General features: G+C 35.3%; 1 protein-coding gene across 1 annotated transcript in view; it reads left to right on the top strand.

The window, feature by feature from the left end:
- The window catches only part of LOC125235507 (semaphorin-2A-like), a 782,062-nt gene that overhangs the window by 12,391 nt on the left and 753,095 nt on the right, over window positions 1-16,576 (top strand). The gene's annotated exons all lie outside the window — the stretch shown is intronic.

Genomic DNA, 16,576 nt, shown 5'->3' on the forward strand with positions numbered 1-16,576 from the left:
ACATGTTATGTGTTTTATTTTTTCATGTTGCTTTTAAAAGTATTAGGCCCCGCCAGCGATTCGACGGAGCCTCGCTATGCGGGGCTCCTATTTTTGCTCTGAATGACACAAGGTAACTAGCGAACCTAGCTGAGAAATGAGGATTAAAATACTCAATGAGCTCACTGATTTTCCCGCCATTTCTTCCTTTGCATGCTGATTTTTGTAGTATTCGGCTTCGTCAACGAGTAGAAGGGGGGCAGGGGTCCTATTTCCGTTCTAATGGACGCGAGGTAAATGCGGACTACCAATAAAGTCATAAGGTATAATGTATCGATTGTCCACATTTTCGTTAGTCATAATTTGGTTTTTCTCAAAAACGCGTAACTTTTCAGGATTGCCATAAAACAAACCTAACCTAACCTATAGGTGACCCTAATGAAACCGTTTCAGAATTATGACTAATGATAATCTGGCTAACAAAGGGATCCGTTTTAAATGTTATATTCATCAACTTTCTTGATTCTAAGATTATAGTATTCTATAATATGGGTTGTTAACGTTAGAACTATTAAACGTTATTTGTAACAAAGATTATGACTTATGAGGTTTATGCCTTAAAACTGTATGCAGAACAATCAGTAGGGCTTCAAAAAATATGCCTAGTAATATTTCTGGATAATTATTGTTATGCCTTTCAATTTTATACTCATCAACTTTATGACTTTTAAGGTTATGGCATCCAATATTATGGGTTGTTAATGTTAGTACCATTAAGCATTATTCGTAACAAAAATTATGACTAGTGATGTTTATGACCACAAAATATATGAATAACAACTTATGACTAACGAAATTCTGACCAAAAAGTTTATGGGAAAGAAAGGGGTCCCTTTTTGCTACCCCCTCCACCCGCTTTGCACGGTGCCAATAGCGGATGATATGATGTAGATTTAAAGCTACAATTGAGGTTAGTGAAGGATATAGAAGTGATAACTTATTATTTATACCTAATAACTCAAATACTTTTACAATTCATTATAATTTACTCATGATGTTTATTGTAATAAGTTGATTATTATTATTTATTTATTATGTATACGTAAGAATCACAGATAAATGAACGTACGTGTTAGTAAAACCGACATAAATAATATAAACTTTGATCAAATCGGCTAATATCTATATAGCGGATGATATGATGTAGATTTAAAGCTACAATTGAGGTTAGTGAAGGATATAGAAGTGATAACTTATTATTTATACCTAATAACTCAAATACTTTTACAATTCATTATAATTTACTCATGATGTTCCTACACAAGATACCCGTGCATCATATATCAATGTTTTGTTATTTAATTATTTATATTTTACATGGTATCTAATAATTCGTCATTAAAAATAAACAAAATTATTCAATATGGCATTTTACAGATGTTCTATTTTTAACGAAAATATTTCAGACTAGCACTATTTTAGGTAACACAGGAGACAAAACTAACGTTATCATTTTATATTAAAAATACATATTTATATTAAAATACATGTAGTACTCAACATCATAGTGTAATAATGGAAAAAATGGAACATTAACAAATTGTCCCCTAGTCGAGATTTGCCCCGCTGTATAAAAATCAATTAGCTTACATACTCGTAATTTGTATTCGTAGAAACAGTCATCAACATCATTTTATTTAAAAACACCTGGAATTTATACAGTAAAATTTTTGATTTAATTGAATTCTGGTCAATCAATCAAATATCACCAACGAAACGTGTCCTCTCACAATAATTAAATATCACAAAATGTGACGTTCTCAATATAAGGTACCTATCTAAGGTTCCTATCTTCCGCGACCACGGCCAGTGCAACCCGGCCGAAACGTTGGGAAAAAAGGTAAAATAATGTTAATTAATCGCGTTCGACCTGTATGTGACTTCAAATATGTGTACAAAGCGCGAGAACTTAAAATGTTGTAAGGTACCTATAGGGTTGCAAAAAAACGGTTTTTTTTCTGGCTTGAAAAAAAAACATGAAAAAAAACCGTGAAAAAAAACAGTTTTTTTTCTGGAGTATGTTTTTTTTCTAAAGTACGAAATCTCAAAATTTGAAAGTAGTTAATACTTTTATACGGTTTTTTTAGACTTAATGTTAACTATTAAACGAATTTAATCGAATAACTTTAATTTCTGGTCTTATAAAAGTAACATTTACGAAATCTGTAGTTGGTAGTTATCACTTTTTACTGTTGGCAACACCACCGCCTCCCCACGCTACACGCAGCATCGGGGATTCCCCAACAAACGTTTGTATACTGAATGTTAATTGAATTAAAATTTACGTTATTGTTATTGAAACACGTTACAACTCACGAAAAACCGTTATTGTCGTATTATTTGTTCATCTGAAAAAAAACCATTTTTAGAAAAAAAACCAAGGTGCTCGGTTTTTTTTCATGTTTTTTTTCACAATTCTGAAAAAAAACATTTGGTTTTCCTCTATTTACAACCCTAGGTACCTATCATTTATTTTCGCTTAGTTTAACATAAAATGTGACTAACTCCCTATTCGAATGTTAGTTACATGAGTGAATCAACTTTTTCTTGCCTAATATTGACGTATATTGACGACTGGTCTGGCTCAGTCGGTAGTGACCCTGCCTGCTGAGCCGCGGTCCCAGGTTCGAATCCCGGTAAGGGCATTTATTTGTGTGATGAGCACAGATATTTGTTCTTGAGTCATGGATGTTCTCTATGTATATAAGTATGTATTTATCTATTTAAGTATAGTACAAGCTTTGCTTAGTTTGGGGCTAACTTGATCTGTGTAAAATGTCCCCCAATATTTATTATTATTATTTATTATGTTATTGCCATGGTTACGGTCCCCTGAGTCACGCTGGTTTTATGCAAAATTATGCTACTGAAATTATGATTCACCCATATATTACAAATTCATCAATTTTTATCGATGACAGATCAAACGCGTAAATCAAATTTGGATTGGATACCTACTTATTGTAAGTAGACATTTTAAGACTGGTCGTACGTCGTACCTACTGTTGTTTTTCTGCCGGTGAGGTTTCCAATTCCATCCAGGGTGCGGACGCATATGCAGCACAGATCTCTTACGGACTTCTAGTATCTACATACTCTTATTACAGAGTCCATAGTTTACGGAGATGTTTATCATTACTACAGCAATTCCCGTCAACTTTGTACAATGCCACGTCAGCAAATTTTAATTGATCCTATTTTGTTACCAACATTTAGTAATATAATTCGACTTTCGTAAGATATATACAGGATAATTGTTATAATTAAGAAAATATAGATACTAGAGAACCTTAATGACGAAATAAAACTTAATAAAATCTCAATTAATCAACAAAATCTTGGTAACAAAATAGGAATTAATAAAAACAAATTTAACTTTTCCCTTAATTTTTGTACAAAGTTGACGGGAATTGCTGACCTAGTGGACTATTATACTTAGTGCTATCGAGAGTAGGTATATATAAAAGTAAAAGTTTTAAAAATGGAACCGTGTTATTTTTATGTTTTTTCTTGCACAAAAAACGGCTAGCCTCTATTCCGGCCAACCTGCGAAGTAGATAATTAAAGTGCTCAGAAACACTTCCTTGCAAGTTAAAGTAAGAAGCTTTGAAATAATTAAACTTTTTCCTGTTTTCGTGAGAACATTTTTATCAACGAAAAAAAAAAGCTTTTTGACGGAATTGAAGTTAGATGAATGAAATTAAGAACTAATTTAAGTTCAGGCATCCCTTTGATGAGAGTCTGTCACTTGGCAAGTTGGCACTTTATAACGTGGTTTTTGTTCTCAAGGCTCCGCAGTTATGGTTGAAGTCAAATGATAAGATAAATGGTAGATGGCGCTAGACGTCACCCCAAGACGTGTGTACAAAAAGGAAAGGCATGGAAAGATTTGCGAAGTCCGGCGTGGCTTCCGTAGCTCAATTGGTAAGAGCATTGCACGGATTGCAAAAATGGTGCGGGTTCAAGTCCCGCCGGAAGCGTAAATTTTTCCATTTTTTCCTTTAATATAAAAATGTTTAGAATCGTTAGCAGACGTTTCTGCTTAATAAAAATTAATTTAGTATGGGTTAGCACATTGTTACTGGTGAATTCTCAATATAACTTGAGACTCCAGTGCCGTTACAAGATGTAATAGTCTGTCGGTAGATGGCGCTAGACGTCACCCCAAGACGTGTGTACAAAAAGGAAAGGCATGGAAAGATTTGCGAAGTCCGACGTGGCTTCCGTAGCTCAATTGGTAAGAGCATTGCACGGATTGCAAAAATGGTGCAGGTTCAAGTCCCGCCGGAAGCGTAAATTTTTCCATTTTTTCCTTTAATATAAAAATGTTTAGAATCGTTAGCAGACGTTTCTGCTTAATAAAAATTAATTCAAATGATAAGTTTTAGTTTGCGGAAACTTGATAATCAAAGTGATCGTCAGAACTCTATAAAAACGTGGTTATTTCTTATATGACCAATGGTTTCACAACGTGATCATAAGCTTCCAATTTGACGGGAATATAGACCGTGGTTTCCATTTTATTTTTTATTGAGCTCCCGATATTACGACGCAGTTATTTACATACTCGTAAATGTATTATGGTCATGGCCAATATATTTGCTGGACATAGCCAGAAAAAGAAAATAAAAGACAGGTTGATTATTGATTAGCAAAAATTTACGGAGTGAATGTAAAGCAGACTGATCATTATTTAAAAATACATAGGACCGACCCCGAAATCTTGACAAAGCAATAGATTCTAATGAACACAAGTTAAATTATAATCTATTGAAAATATTTCAACTTGTGCTGTCTTAAAGTAGTCACACTACTATGTATATGTCGCAGTAAGATAGATAAAACCGTTATATAGTTATAACCCTAGGAATATAATTATACGTCGTAACATAGTTAAACGAAAGCGATTAATTGCTATCTTACTAGGAATATAACTATAATACGTTACTAGTTTAGTCAAATAGTTATATGACTGGATTCAGTCTAGTGAAATGATTGTAGGCAGGAGTGCGGCGGTGCGGCAGAGGTATAGTTATAACCCTAGGGATATAATTATATGCCGTAACATAGCTAAACAAAAGCGATTCTTAACCATCTTACTAGGAATATAATTATAATACGGTAGGTACTCGTTTAGTTACATAATTATATCACTGGATTAAACTTAGTCTAGGGATATAATTATAATACGTCTCTAAGTGGTACTGGAACCGGAAGTCCCGGTTCTTTATAGTTCTATACCAAAAAAAATCAAAAGGAACCCTTATGTCGCGACTCTGTCCGTCCGTCTGTGTGTTTAGAGAGAATAAGCAAATTAGTTTGGAAATAATTAACAAATTCTTGCCCTAAACAATTCTTCACTGTGGTTTGTTTGTTTAACGCATTTAATTATATCCCTAGGGTTATAACTATACCTCCGCCGCACCGCCACACTCCTGTCTACAATCATTTCACTAAACTGAATCCAGTCATATAACTATTTGACTAAACTAGTAACGTATTATAGTTATATTCCTAGTAAGATAGCAATAAATCGCTTTCGTTTAACTATGTTACGACATATAATTATATCCCTAGGGTTATAACTATATGACGGCTTTATCTATCTTACTGCGACATATATAAATTAAAACCGAAATAAATTACATATATGAAAGAAAAAGTGACCAAGTCCTCTGGTGCCTGAGGCTGGAGTCGAACCAGCGACTCCTATCGATCAATAGATTCTTCATCGTAAACGCAAGGTCAAGATAAAATTGTCGGTAAGATCAGTAGGTAGCCTCACCACACACACACACACACACACACACACACACACACACACACACACACACACACACACACACACACACACACACACACACACACACACACACACACACACACACACACACACACACATACACACGCACGCACGCACACACACACACACACACACACACGTACGCATGCGCTCAGATTTATATTATAGAAACTTAGTAATATGTACTTAGTAATACTACGTAAATGGAAGAGCGGTGCCTCCTAGCACAAGTTATTTTGTAAATAACTTAAAAGGAGACACCAGCCACTGTATTAATTGTACTTTTTTGAACAAATAAATAATTTTTGATTTTTTTTGATTTGATTTTTGATATCCTTTGAAATAATTTATTTCATACTTTTATATTGCAGGTGGCTAAATAAATTAACAAAAAAATACTAAGTAGTACACAGACTACGAGTACCTAGACACCGCATTTTGAAGTGTTTAAGGCGCGTGATCACCAGATATAATTATGACAATTTTTAATGGTAAAATATCACGATTTGAGCAGCACAATTGAGTAGCATGTTACACACCCTTGCATAACATAACAGCCCGGGATTAACTATAAATATATTCTTTTACCGGAATTCGGAAATGATATTCCTAAATTACACGTTCACACCAACGTTGCAAGGTTGCAACTACTGGATCAAGCAGCGATTGCGTTCTCATACTATATCCAACGTGAAATCCAACGGGAAACTATATTTAATTTTGTGTGGCGACTTTGAGTTGGCTTGAATGCTCCTTAAGTCCCTATTATAGTATTAGTTGAGGTAGTCTGTAATTGTATGTATAATACTTAAATATGCAGGTAACACAAGAGCACTGACAACAGAAGCTATAAATTTGTTAATAATCAGTATCCTAACACTTAGGGCCAGTTGCATCAACCACGTTTATTTTAAGTGGCCAACATAAATTCTCATCACACCTATTTAAATTTTGTTACTTAAATTGTTATACCCAGCAGGACTTTTTTTAAGACGTGAAGATGGCTTTAAATTATCAAATATATGGAATCCAGTGATAAATTTGAGTAAAAAACCAGTGCGATCAGAGTTAAGCAAACGTAGTGACACGGTAAGTGTAGTGTGTTTGGACAGGCCAACGACTGTGAACGCGACCAATGGTAACGCTGAGAGTGAACGCAGCCGAATGCACCCGCATCGCTCGCGCGCTGTCTACGCAACTGTGACATCCACCCGCCATCGTCAGTTTTCCGTGATCATGATGCATGCAACTGCGTCGAAATATCGGGACCTCAATAAAAATCAAAAAGGTAATCACGGCTTATATCCCGGTCACTATAAGTAAAAAAAGTAAAAAAGTATTTATTGTACACACAAAAAAACTTAAACAGAAATTGAGTTATCTGTAGGCCTAGCACATGATGGCCGCGGGAGTATGTCGCCGCGAGATAGATGACACGTCTTTGTCTAATTGTATTAATGACATAAGGACAGGTAGTCTATCTCGCGGCGACATACTCCCGCGGCCATCATGTGCTAGGCCTGCTGGTCTTACAACTAAGTGACAGTTATGTAGGTACATTTAGGCAACTAACCGTAAGTAAGTGTGTGGTAAGTGTTATGAAACTAACCGGGAATCTATTAAGGACTTTTTTATTTATTTATTAATTGAAATACATAGCTACATATGACTGATTCTAAATATTAAAAACTACAGGATAGTAAATATATAGGTATGTGTAGTTAAACGTTAAATAAAAAGTGCTCATCTTAAAACATAACTATGTCGTTATAGTAAATAATAGCTAGAAACTCTTAACCCTTCAAGAATTCCTTTTTCAATAAAGGAACATAACACTTTCAATCAAATCTTCGATTGGCTTGCGCTTCAGTCTTAAAATGATGGCCGCCACGAGTGGCTCTTGAAACAAACGGCGTTATCAAATCAGTGCACCCAAGTTAAAGTGCCGGTGAAATAGCAGGGGGCACTTATTGCCCGGCCTCCCCCGGCGGGGGCAAGTGGGCCGACCCCCGAAACCTGCGCCGACTTAAAAAAAATCGAATAGAGAATTTTCACGTTATTCTTACGCATTCGCCTGATTGCGCCCACGAAGGAATCTACTTGTAAATAGGCGAATTAGGCTTTTGACATGCTTGAACGGACTCGCTTTCTGTTTGTGAAGAACACGTGTATTGGAATAATTTATATAAAAAAACCGGCCAAGAGCGTGTCGGGCCACGCTCAGTGTAGGGTTCCGTAGTTTTTCGTATTTTTCTCAAAAACTACTGAACCTATCAAGTTCAAAACAATTTTCCTAGAAAGTCTTTACAAAGTTCTACTTTGGTGATTTTTTTCATATTTTTTAAACATATGGTTCAAAAGTTAGAGGGGGGGGGGACGCACTTTTTTTCCTTTAAGAGCGATTATTTCCGAAACTATTAATATTATCAAAAAATTATTTTAGTAAACCCTTATTCGTTTTTAAATACCTATCCAACAATATATCACACGTTGGGGTTGGAATGAAAAAAAATATCAGCCCCCACTTTGCATGTAGGGGGGGTACCCTAATAAAACATTTTTTCCCTTTTTTTATTTTTGCACTTTGTTGGCGTGATTGATATACATATTTTATTTTATTTTATTTTATTTATTATTTTATTACAAGGAGATAAAACAGAAACATACAAGTGAAGAATGTAACATAAAGAAATATACGTATCTAGTACGTATTGGTACCAAATTTCAGCTTTCTAGTGCTTACGGTTACTGAGATTATCCGCGGAAGGACGGACGGACGGACGGACGGACAGACAGACATGGCGAAACTATAAGGGTTCCTAGTTGACTACGGAACCCTAAAAATTGCCATCCAGCTAGGGTACGTTGCCAGCCTCATGGGCAGTCTTCCACAGGGGACGGACTTGGGTGACCTTTCATATGTAAATAGGTAGGTAGGTAGACATAAGCACTATCAGCTGCAAAAGTGTATGGCGAATTTATCAATGAATTCATTCATAATTTCTCCATGCATTTTGCAGCTGTTAGTGTCTACCTAGTTATTTTGTTATTTTATTCAGTTAAGTTTAAGATAATTATATATTAATTTAGTTTTAGTTTATTGATTAATTCATTTTGTTGTTTTACAACATTTAGGTACATCCACTTAACTAAATTAACAAAATTCATTCACAACTTGTAACTGTTATAAGACATTCCACGTGTATCGTCGCCGTCGGTTCAACGTATTTGCACATGGCTCTTGAAACTTTCGATAAGTAGGTATACGCATGGAAAGTAGCACCATAAGTAGTATCGTGTTATTATTTCACGAGTCCCGAAATGTTACAGGCGAATAAAATAAAAACCATCAAATAATAAGTTTAATAACACATTCGCATGTACAAAAACGACGTTATTTTCGTTGCAATTTTTTTAAAATTCTCGAAAATATTTGCCACCTGAGTTACATGCAGTAACTCAGGCCTAAGTAGAGTAGCAAATGCTCCTTAGACATTGATACTGTCTAATTCAGTTATGATAAAAAACATAAGAAAATCAATCTCAATAGGTAACTAATCAATCTCAATCTCTTTAGCGATAAGACCGCCTGTTGTTTACCTTTGTTCGTGTTGCTTCCATGTTTTGTATTGTTGTATTTTATCAAGGTGTGCAATAAAGAGTATTGTATTGTATTGTATGTTGTTAAAAAACAAAACTGTTACGGTTGCAATTCGAGATTCATTATAGCAATGAAATTTTAAGTGAAAAACTGTACAGTATTCAAAAAAAAATCTGTTTTTGACAGCCAACGTAGCATTGATAGCTCCCCATATCATATATCCAAAAAAATTGAAAAATATTTTGTAGGGCGTGGCGCGTACCATGAGTGAAGGCGGCTATGTGTATGACAGTCTCACGGGAGTTTTAAACTTTAAATTAATTCAATGATTTATAAGGACAGTCACCGTCATAAATGAGTGATGATTTCTGTACCTTGTCGCTTTTGATCGTTAGACATTTCAAACACGACGTTAAAGTACAAAAATCATCACTTATTTATACCGGTGACCGTCGTGATTCGAACCTGAAGATTTGTCGAATAAAAGCTCGAAATACGATACGGGTCGGATATAATGCGAATGTAATATTCGTTAAACAAAATAGTAATTTTTGCTATTATCATAATATTGTTGTTTTTAACGTTTCCTAAAGTAGTAAAGTACTTATGTATCGTGATAGTTGGTTGTCTAAGAAACACAACGCTCAGAATAACATTTAAACCGACAACAAAACACCTTTCCACAATATAAAAGCAATTTAAAGTTGTTTCAGTAGCCCACTCGCTATTGTAACTCTAGGGAACTAAGTACGTGACTGCTCTGTGCTTGATTGCCTAATCAAGACCTCTAGCCAACCATACAACCGATGACGCTCCGTATTGCATCGTTTTTTTATGAAATAGGATTTAAACGAGCAGTCAGGTCGCCTGATGGTAAGCGATCACTCCTCAACCCTATGGACATCCGAAACACCAAAAGGGTTGGAAGTGCGTCGACACACTTTATTTTCTTGAAGGTCTTATCTGTCCGGATATAACGCAGTCGACAGTTATTCCATAGTTTATCAGTGCGAGGCAGGAAGTTTCTGGAGAAATGCACAGTCGAGGACTTAGCCATCTAAATGATGAAGATAGAAATGTCGTCGCGTAGGGCGATGGTGGAAAGAAACGGCAGGGATTAATTGGAATAATTTCTCTAAGCACTCCCCATTAGATATGCGTATTGGCATTGGCACGGGGCGTCAATGAGTGTATGTTTGGCTAGCGGTCCAGTTCAGCAAGTGCCCACCCAGTGTGCCTACCTTTAAACTATCCTGTAATGTTGTTTGCGAAGTTTTATTGAAGCGAAGTTTGCTGGAAACTTGGGTCGAGAAGAAGTCAGGTGTAAAGATAACAATTGTAAAACGTAAGCGGTTTTAAAAAAAATTGGCTGTGATAGATGGACAGATAGACGCACCCGCACGAGTGATTCTATAAGGGTTCCGTTTTTCCTTTCTAAGGTACGGGACGCTTTCCTTTTTGAGGTGCATGAAGCAGGAACAAAATATCTGTGGTCATCACACAAATAAATGTCCTTACCGGGATTCGAACCCAGGACCGCGGCTTAGCAGGCAGGGTCTAGGCGAGACCAGTCGCCAAATACGATCATGTTATATTAATATACTCGTATAATTAATTTCCTATCTTAATTTTACATTATATTACATTATTTAGCAAAATAAACAGCGTCCGCAGTCCGGTCAATATTTTCGGTATTTTAATCAATTCCGATGTGGTAATTAGCCGTGCGGTTATTTTTCATGACATTAAATCATTGTCGTATTAAACTTATGTTTTCACGTTTCCATATAGGTAATTAATTCTGTAATAAGAATTAAAGTTAATTTTAAATAATATTACAGTCATGTAGAGTCGCTGTAGCGTTTCAAAAACCATTCAACCGCTACTGAACCAAGTACAGGGCCTACTGTTCTTAGAGGGGTTTCCTCTATTTGGCATAACTTTAATTGTCCGAAACGATTTTCGCATAACAGACTTCGCATAATCGATTTTCGCCGAATGTTAATTTGGCGGAAAACTTATTTGTCATAATCTTAAATAATACAAATATTACTTTGTCCGAAAAGTTCGCATAATTCTCCTTACGCCGATTGTTTTCTTATGAATAAAATTAATTTGTATAATTGTATTTGGCATATTTCTTATGGAATCCTTTTAGAGATCATAAAATTATGATGATGATAAAAAACAAAATTCTTACATTTACAAAGCGTTAATGAAATAATAATCAACAGTGTATAATCGAAAAGCAAAGGCTATTAGCGACTGCCTAAGTATTAATTGAGCAGATAAAGATAAGATTAAGTTACAACAATGAGTCAGCTCGGATTCCAATAAGTGGTCCTTAGGGAGAAACTAAAGTAACAACAATTACTAAAGCTTTAGTAATAAATCGACTGAGATTAGACTACACAATTTGAGGTAAAAAAAAATTTATTTTTATTTTTGTTAATCAGGGAGGCAGTTGTAACAACTGATACGTTATTAATTTGTAAAATCTATTTTCGTAGCTTATTATAACGCCTGTACATTATTTATTCTTGTCTATATTATAGTGTCCCATTAAAATATTGAACATTTCGATTCTTAGGTCTCCTTGCTTTCAGCGTACTTTTAACGTTATGAGCTGCAGCACTTTAGGTCTGTCTTTATAAGACATTTCTTAGGTTTGGTATTTTTGTGAAAATATGTTACACTTTCTCAATAACTTTGGCGAATAAGGGCCCCAGACCTGAAAAGTGTACCTAAGCTTAAAGCATGACTCACATTGGGACGGGACGGACCGTCGACGGGGCGACGCGGCAGCTCTTCTGTTGTGCCATCGCCGCCTGTCCGGCACCGGGTCAAACGATTTGAGTATATTAAAATGACGTTGATTGCACGTTACTCTAAAATGGGTATCTAAGGTTTCTTATAAGACATAAAAATAAGTCAAGTCTTATAAAAAATAAGTCAAATAGAGATAGAGAGAGAGGATCGAGTACATAGATAATAATATATCTTAAGCTTGCGTTCAGGCGTTAGTATTCCAAAGGCTTTTCTAGCAACCTTTGTCGATAAACGAATGTATTCACATGACAGAAATTGAGTACGTACTCAATCAAAGCAAACTACACTATTTTCGTATGTAAATTTCATGAGGGGATGATGGAACATGAAATGCAGCAAGGCTAAGAAGGATAGGCTCGGAGCGGGCGCCTTACAATCATAACCGAGTAGAATTGGAAATAGGCATTATCTCTCTTTGCGGATTTTTTGTTTTATTAACCTCGGCTATATTAAAAAAAAACAATCTTAGTACCTTAACATAACTGATAAATATAAAATTAGGTACCTAGGAAATATATTATGTACTATGAAACATAAATTCACTTTTGTCTCGATTTCTTTTGTTCAAATGACAAAACATTGGCATATAAGAATGGTGTCATTTAGAAGAAAAAAGGGTTTTTTTTTTTATTCAAAATGGTGTCTTACACGGGAGAACAGCGAGCGTTTCGCATCCAAGCTTTTTATGAAAATAATTGTTCTTAGGTGTCCTCCAGGAGCCCTGTCTTAACTCCAGCAGATTTTTTTTTGTTTTACTTGAAAATTAAAATGTACTCAGTACACAGAATTAAAGGAGAACATTTGCCAAGAATTCCAATCAATATCTCCGAAACTTGTGACGAGCGTCTTTCAAAATTTACAAGCAAGGGAGAGTGCCGCAACCGCCATAGACGACATCTTGATGATTTAATTTTTAAAACGTAAAATTTATTCATTTGACATTTTTTACGTTTAAATATACTTTTTATTTCAAAACCCAAAAAACACCAATTATTTCAATCTTTTGAAATGCATTTGGCCCACCTTGTATAAAATAAATATCAGATCTGCAAGGTGGAGTACTAAATACTTACTTACATTAAACCATAGTACAGGCATTTATTTTTCAACAGACATGAAAGGTAGATATATCATCAATCATCAGGTTTGCTGGAGGAACCATATTTCTTGAGTCATGTCCTACCCCAACCAAAAAAGTCCTCTAAAAGCAGATGAAAAAAATATCCATGAAAATGTGAATCAAACCGGTAAACAAACTAAATTTATTACGTGAAACCATTTACCAGCAAACGTAATAACTATTCAAACATCAATACACAAAGCAGCATCAGGAATATCAGGATCATTTCTCAGTAACGCTCCGATTTCTCAGTATCATTAGCGAGCGTGAAAACGTGTGCATATTTCCTAACCTGTGAAGTGCCCTCCGTACTAAATCATGCAATAAATTATCGGGCATGAAATATTTAAACGCTCCGACATACGGGAGAGAACAGGGTTCGTGATGCACAATTTCGAGGCGTTTACCGCGTTGGTTTTGTACGTTAATTAACTATATTAATTTTAATACGGGTATGTAGTTTGTTGATTTACATAATTGATTTAGGGGTTTATCACGAATTTATTTACTTAATTTCTTTTAATAATCACATCATTTCGACATAGATTACACGGGCCGTGTTCCCGGTTATCTGAAGTTTAAGAGCAAAATAACAATGAACAAAGAGGTTTGTATTAGGAAGTGTACAAGTTTCTAATGGGTCGGCAACGCGCACGTGACACCCCTTGAGTTGCAGGCGTCTATACGGTTACGGTGACCGCTTTCCATCAGGCGAGGCTGTTTGCCACCAACGTGAAGTATAAAAAAAAAGGTTTACAATATAATAATGAAGATTGAATGAAAAGTTTGAGGTTATCATCATCACAATTTAAAGTTGCATTTCCTGGAAGACAACCTTTATCAGGATTAGCCTTTGTACAATGTATATTTTCTGGCGAGAAACTTGTTCTGTAATCTTCCTTTATACTTATAAGCATAATAAAGTATTTATACATATAGTAATTATAAACCACCCACTACACATAATTATTATAAATTAGGTATAGGTAATAGGTGCGACTAGAAACACTCACAATATGATTTAGTATGTATTCAAATAGCAATAATTTAAAATGTAAGGGGATTGTTTGTATTTATACTACTTAAACACAGTTTATTTGACACTGATTTAAACTTTCACGATTATTACACATATTTATTTTTAAAAACCGGGACTTAATCGCGTATAACTACATATTAAACTGACCTCCAACGTTTCAAGGACGGCGTTGTCCCCGTGGTCTCGGAGAAGACTGGCTTGAAATGACAGTTTATTTGAGCTATAAATTTTGTAGCGCGGATATTTATTACATTTGACATCTTTTACACAATTAATAACTTTCTGACAGCCTTGTCAAGAATGGAATTATCTGGGGCTGGTTTCTAAAGCATTCATTAAATTGAAACAATAGGAGGTGTAGAACACAATGAAAAACTCGTCATTTCGATAGTACAAATCTATCAAAACGGGTTAGGTAAGGTATTTTTGTGGTTTGCTTTGTTGCTTTGAACGTAGCACACTTTCCCTATCGCAAGATGCCGGCAACGTTCCGCTCGTATTGCTACAGTCCGCGCACGAGTTCCGTGCACGCGGAAGGAATGTTAGGAATGTTGGGTGACATGACCGAGAGTTGTGAATTTGTCGGTATAGTTGTCGATGATATGCAACGTATTTTCGTAGGACAGATTAGGTACTATGAATAAGTCTAAGTTATTTTAATCAAATTAAAATTAATAATCCACTTTTAATTCTATATGTACGTACAATTGATATAATGAAGTAAATAAAACTAGTGTAATTATAATATAGTTATATATTTAATCATAATAACCGGACAGTAACCGGATTAGTATGTGTTTAAAAAAATATTTTTTATTTAATTGTATACTGCAAGCAGATGGCATCGCTTTCTCACGCCGATAAAGACCCGACAAAAGGTATTAGACAAAACAAAAAGAGAGGTAATAAACACGTAACGATAATAATATGACGCTAACATCAATAACACAAACATGCAGAATTGCAGATGGTGCGTAGCAATACGTACGTGCGTAGTACGTAGCAATTATTTAACAAGACGCAAGTTTTATATCTATCATCGCGATTCGAACCTGAACTGCTGTAAAACTTCGGTTTATCATTAAATTTCTTTACGTAAAGTACTAGTATTTATTGTGTGACCTTAGTAACCGTCGCTATCTCGCAAATATTTTTTTTTTAATTTTTAACATTTTTTTTTTAGAAATTGTCCTTGATTGTATATAGAACATACTATCCAAATTACAAAGAAATCGGATTTTGGCTAAAATAAAATAAAAATGTTTTTCCTCTTCTTGCATTTTTTAAACCTGATACATTTAAGGCTTAATGTCTGGTGAAAGCACTACATATACATAGGTGTACAATCCAGTAAAAGGAAATCAGTTTTGTACCTAAGGGCAGTTTTACTAGGGTTACCCGGCTATACCCACAGAAAACTTTTCTTTGCAGCAAGAATATTTCATCAGTACGTGAACGAACAGAATTTACTTCCCCGAAAGAAACAAAGGAAAACAAATCCTTTTTTGATGTTAATGAAATTAGAGAGTAATTATTTAAGTTAAAATTTTAACCCAACAAATGACAATTATGCCGAAAGTGAGGGTAGTTTCGCACCGCCCCTGCCGCCGCCGACCCCCGCGCCGAGCCAACGGTCGCAGCGAGCTGCGGCCTGCAGTCTGCGTCGGGATACCATCGGCATCACGCGTGCTCAATGAAAATGCTCCTCGTTACGGAGCGAAACATGTCGAGCGACCTTCGACAATTTTACGTGAGTTACCCGATGAGAGCTGGCTACGAAATTAGTACGAAGCGAGTATGAGGTCGATCGTGATAATTAATTAACATTATTTTACCTTTTTCCCAACGTTCCAAATTCCAATGCGGCAGACTTCGCGATCACGGATAATGTAACCTGGCCGAAACGTTGGTAAAAAGTTAAAATAATGGTGTGTGTGTGGATTGAGTGAGCACCTTCCGAAAATAAAAAAAAATATGCTGATCATTTAGTAAAAGTTCTAAAACAATTGTAAAACGAATCTCTGAATTTGTAAAAATATAAATCAAAAGATACAGCCATTAACATGTGCTCACTCAGTTCTCACAAACTACCAACGAAAACAGTGAATATATTCATTTAACATATAATATTTATATACTAACATT

This window comes from Leguminivora glycinivorella, chromosome 17 (assembly GCF_023078275.1).
Source record: "Leguminivora glycinivorella isolate SPB_JAAS2020 chromosome 17, LegGlyc_1.1, whole genome shotgun sequence".
In the NCBI taxonomy this organism is placed as follows: Eukaryota; Metazoa; Arthropoda; class Insecta; order Lepidoptera; family Tortricidae; genus Leguminivora; species Leguminivora glycinivorella.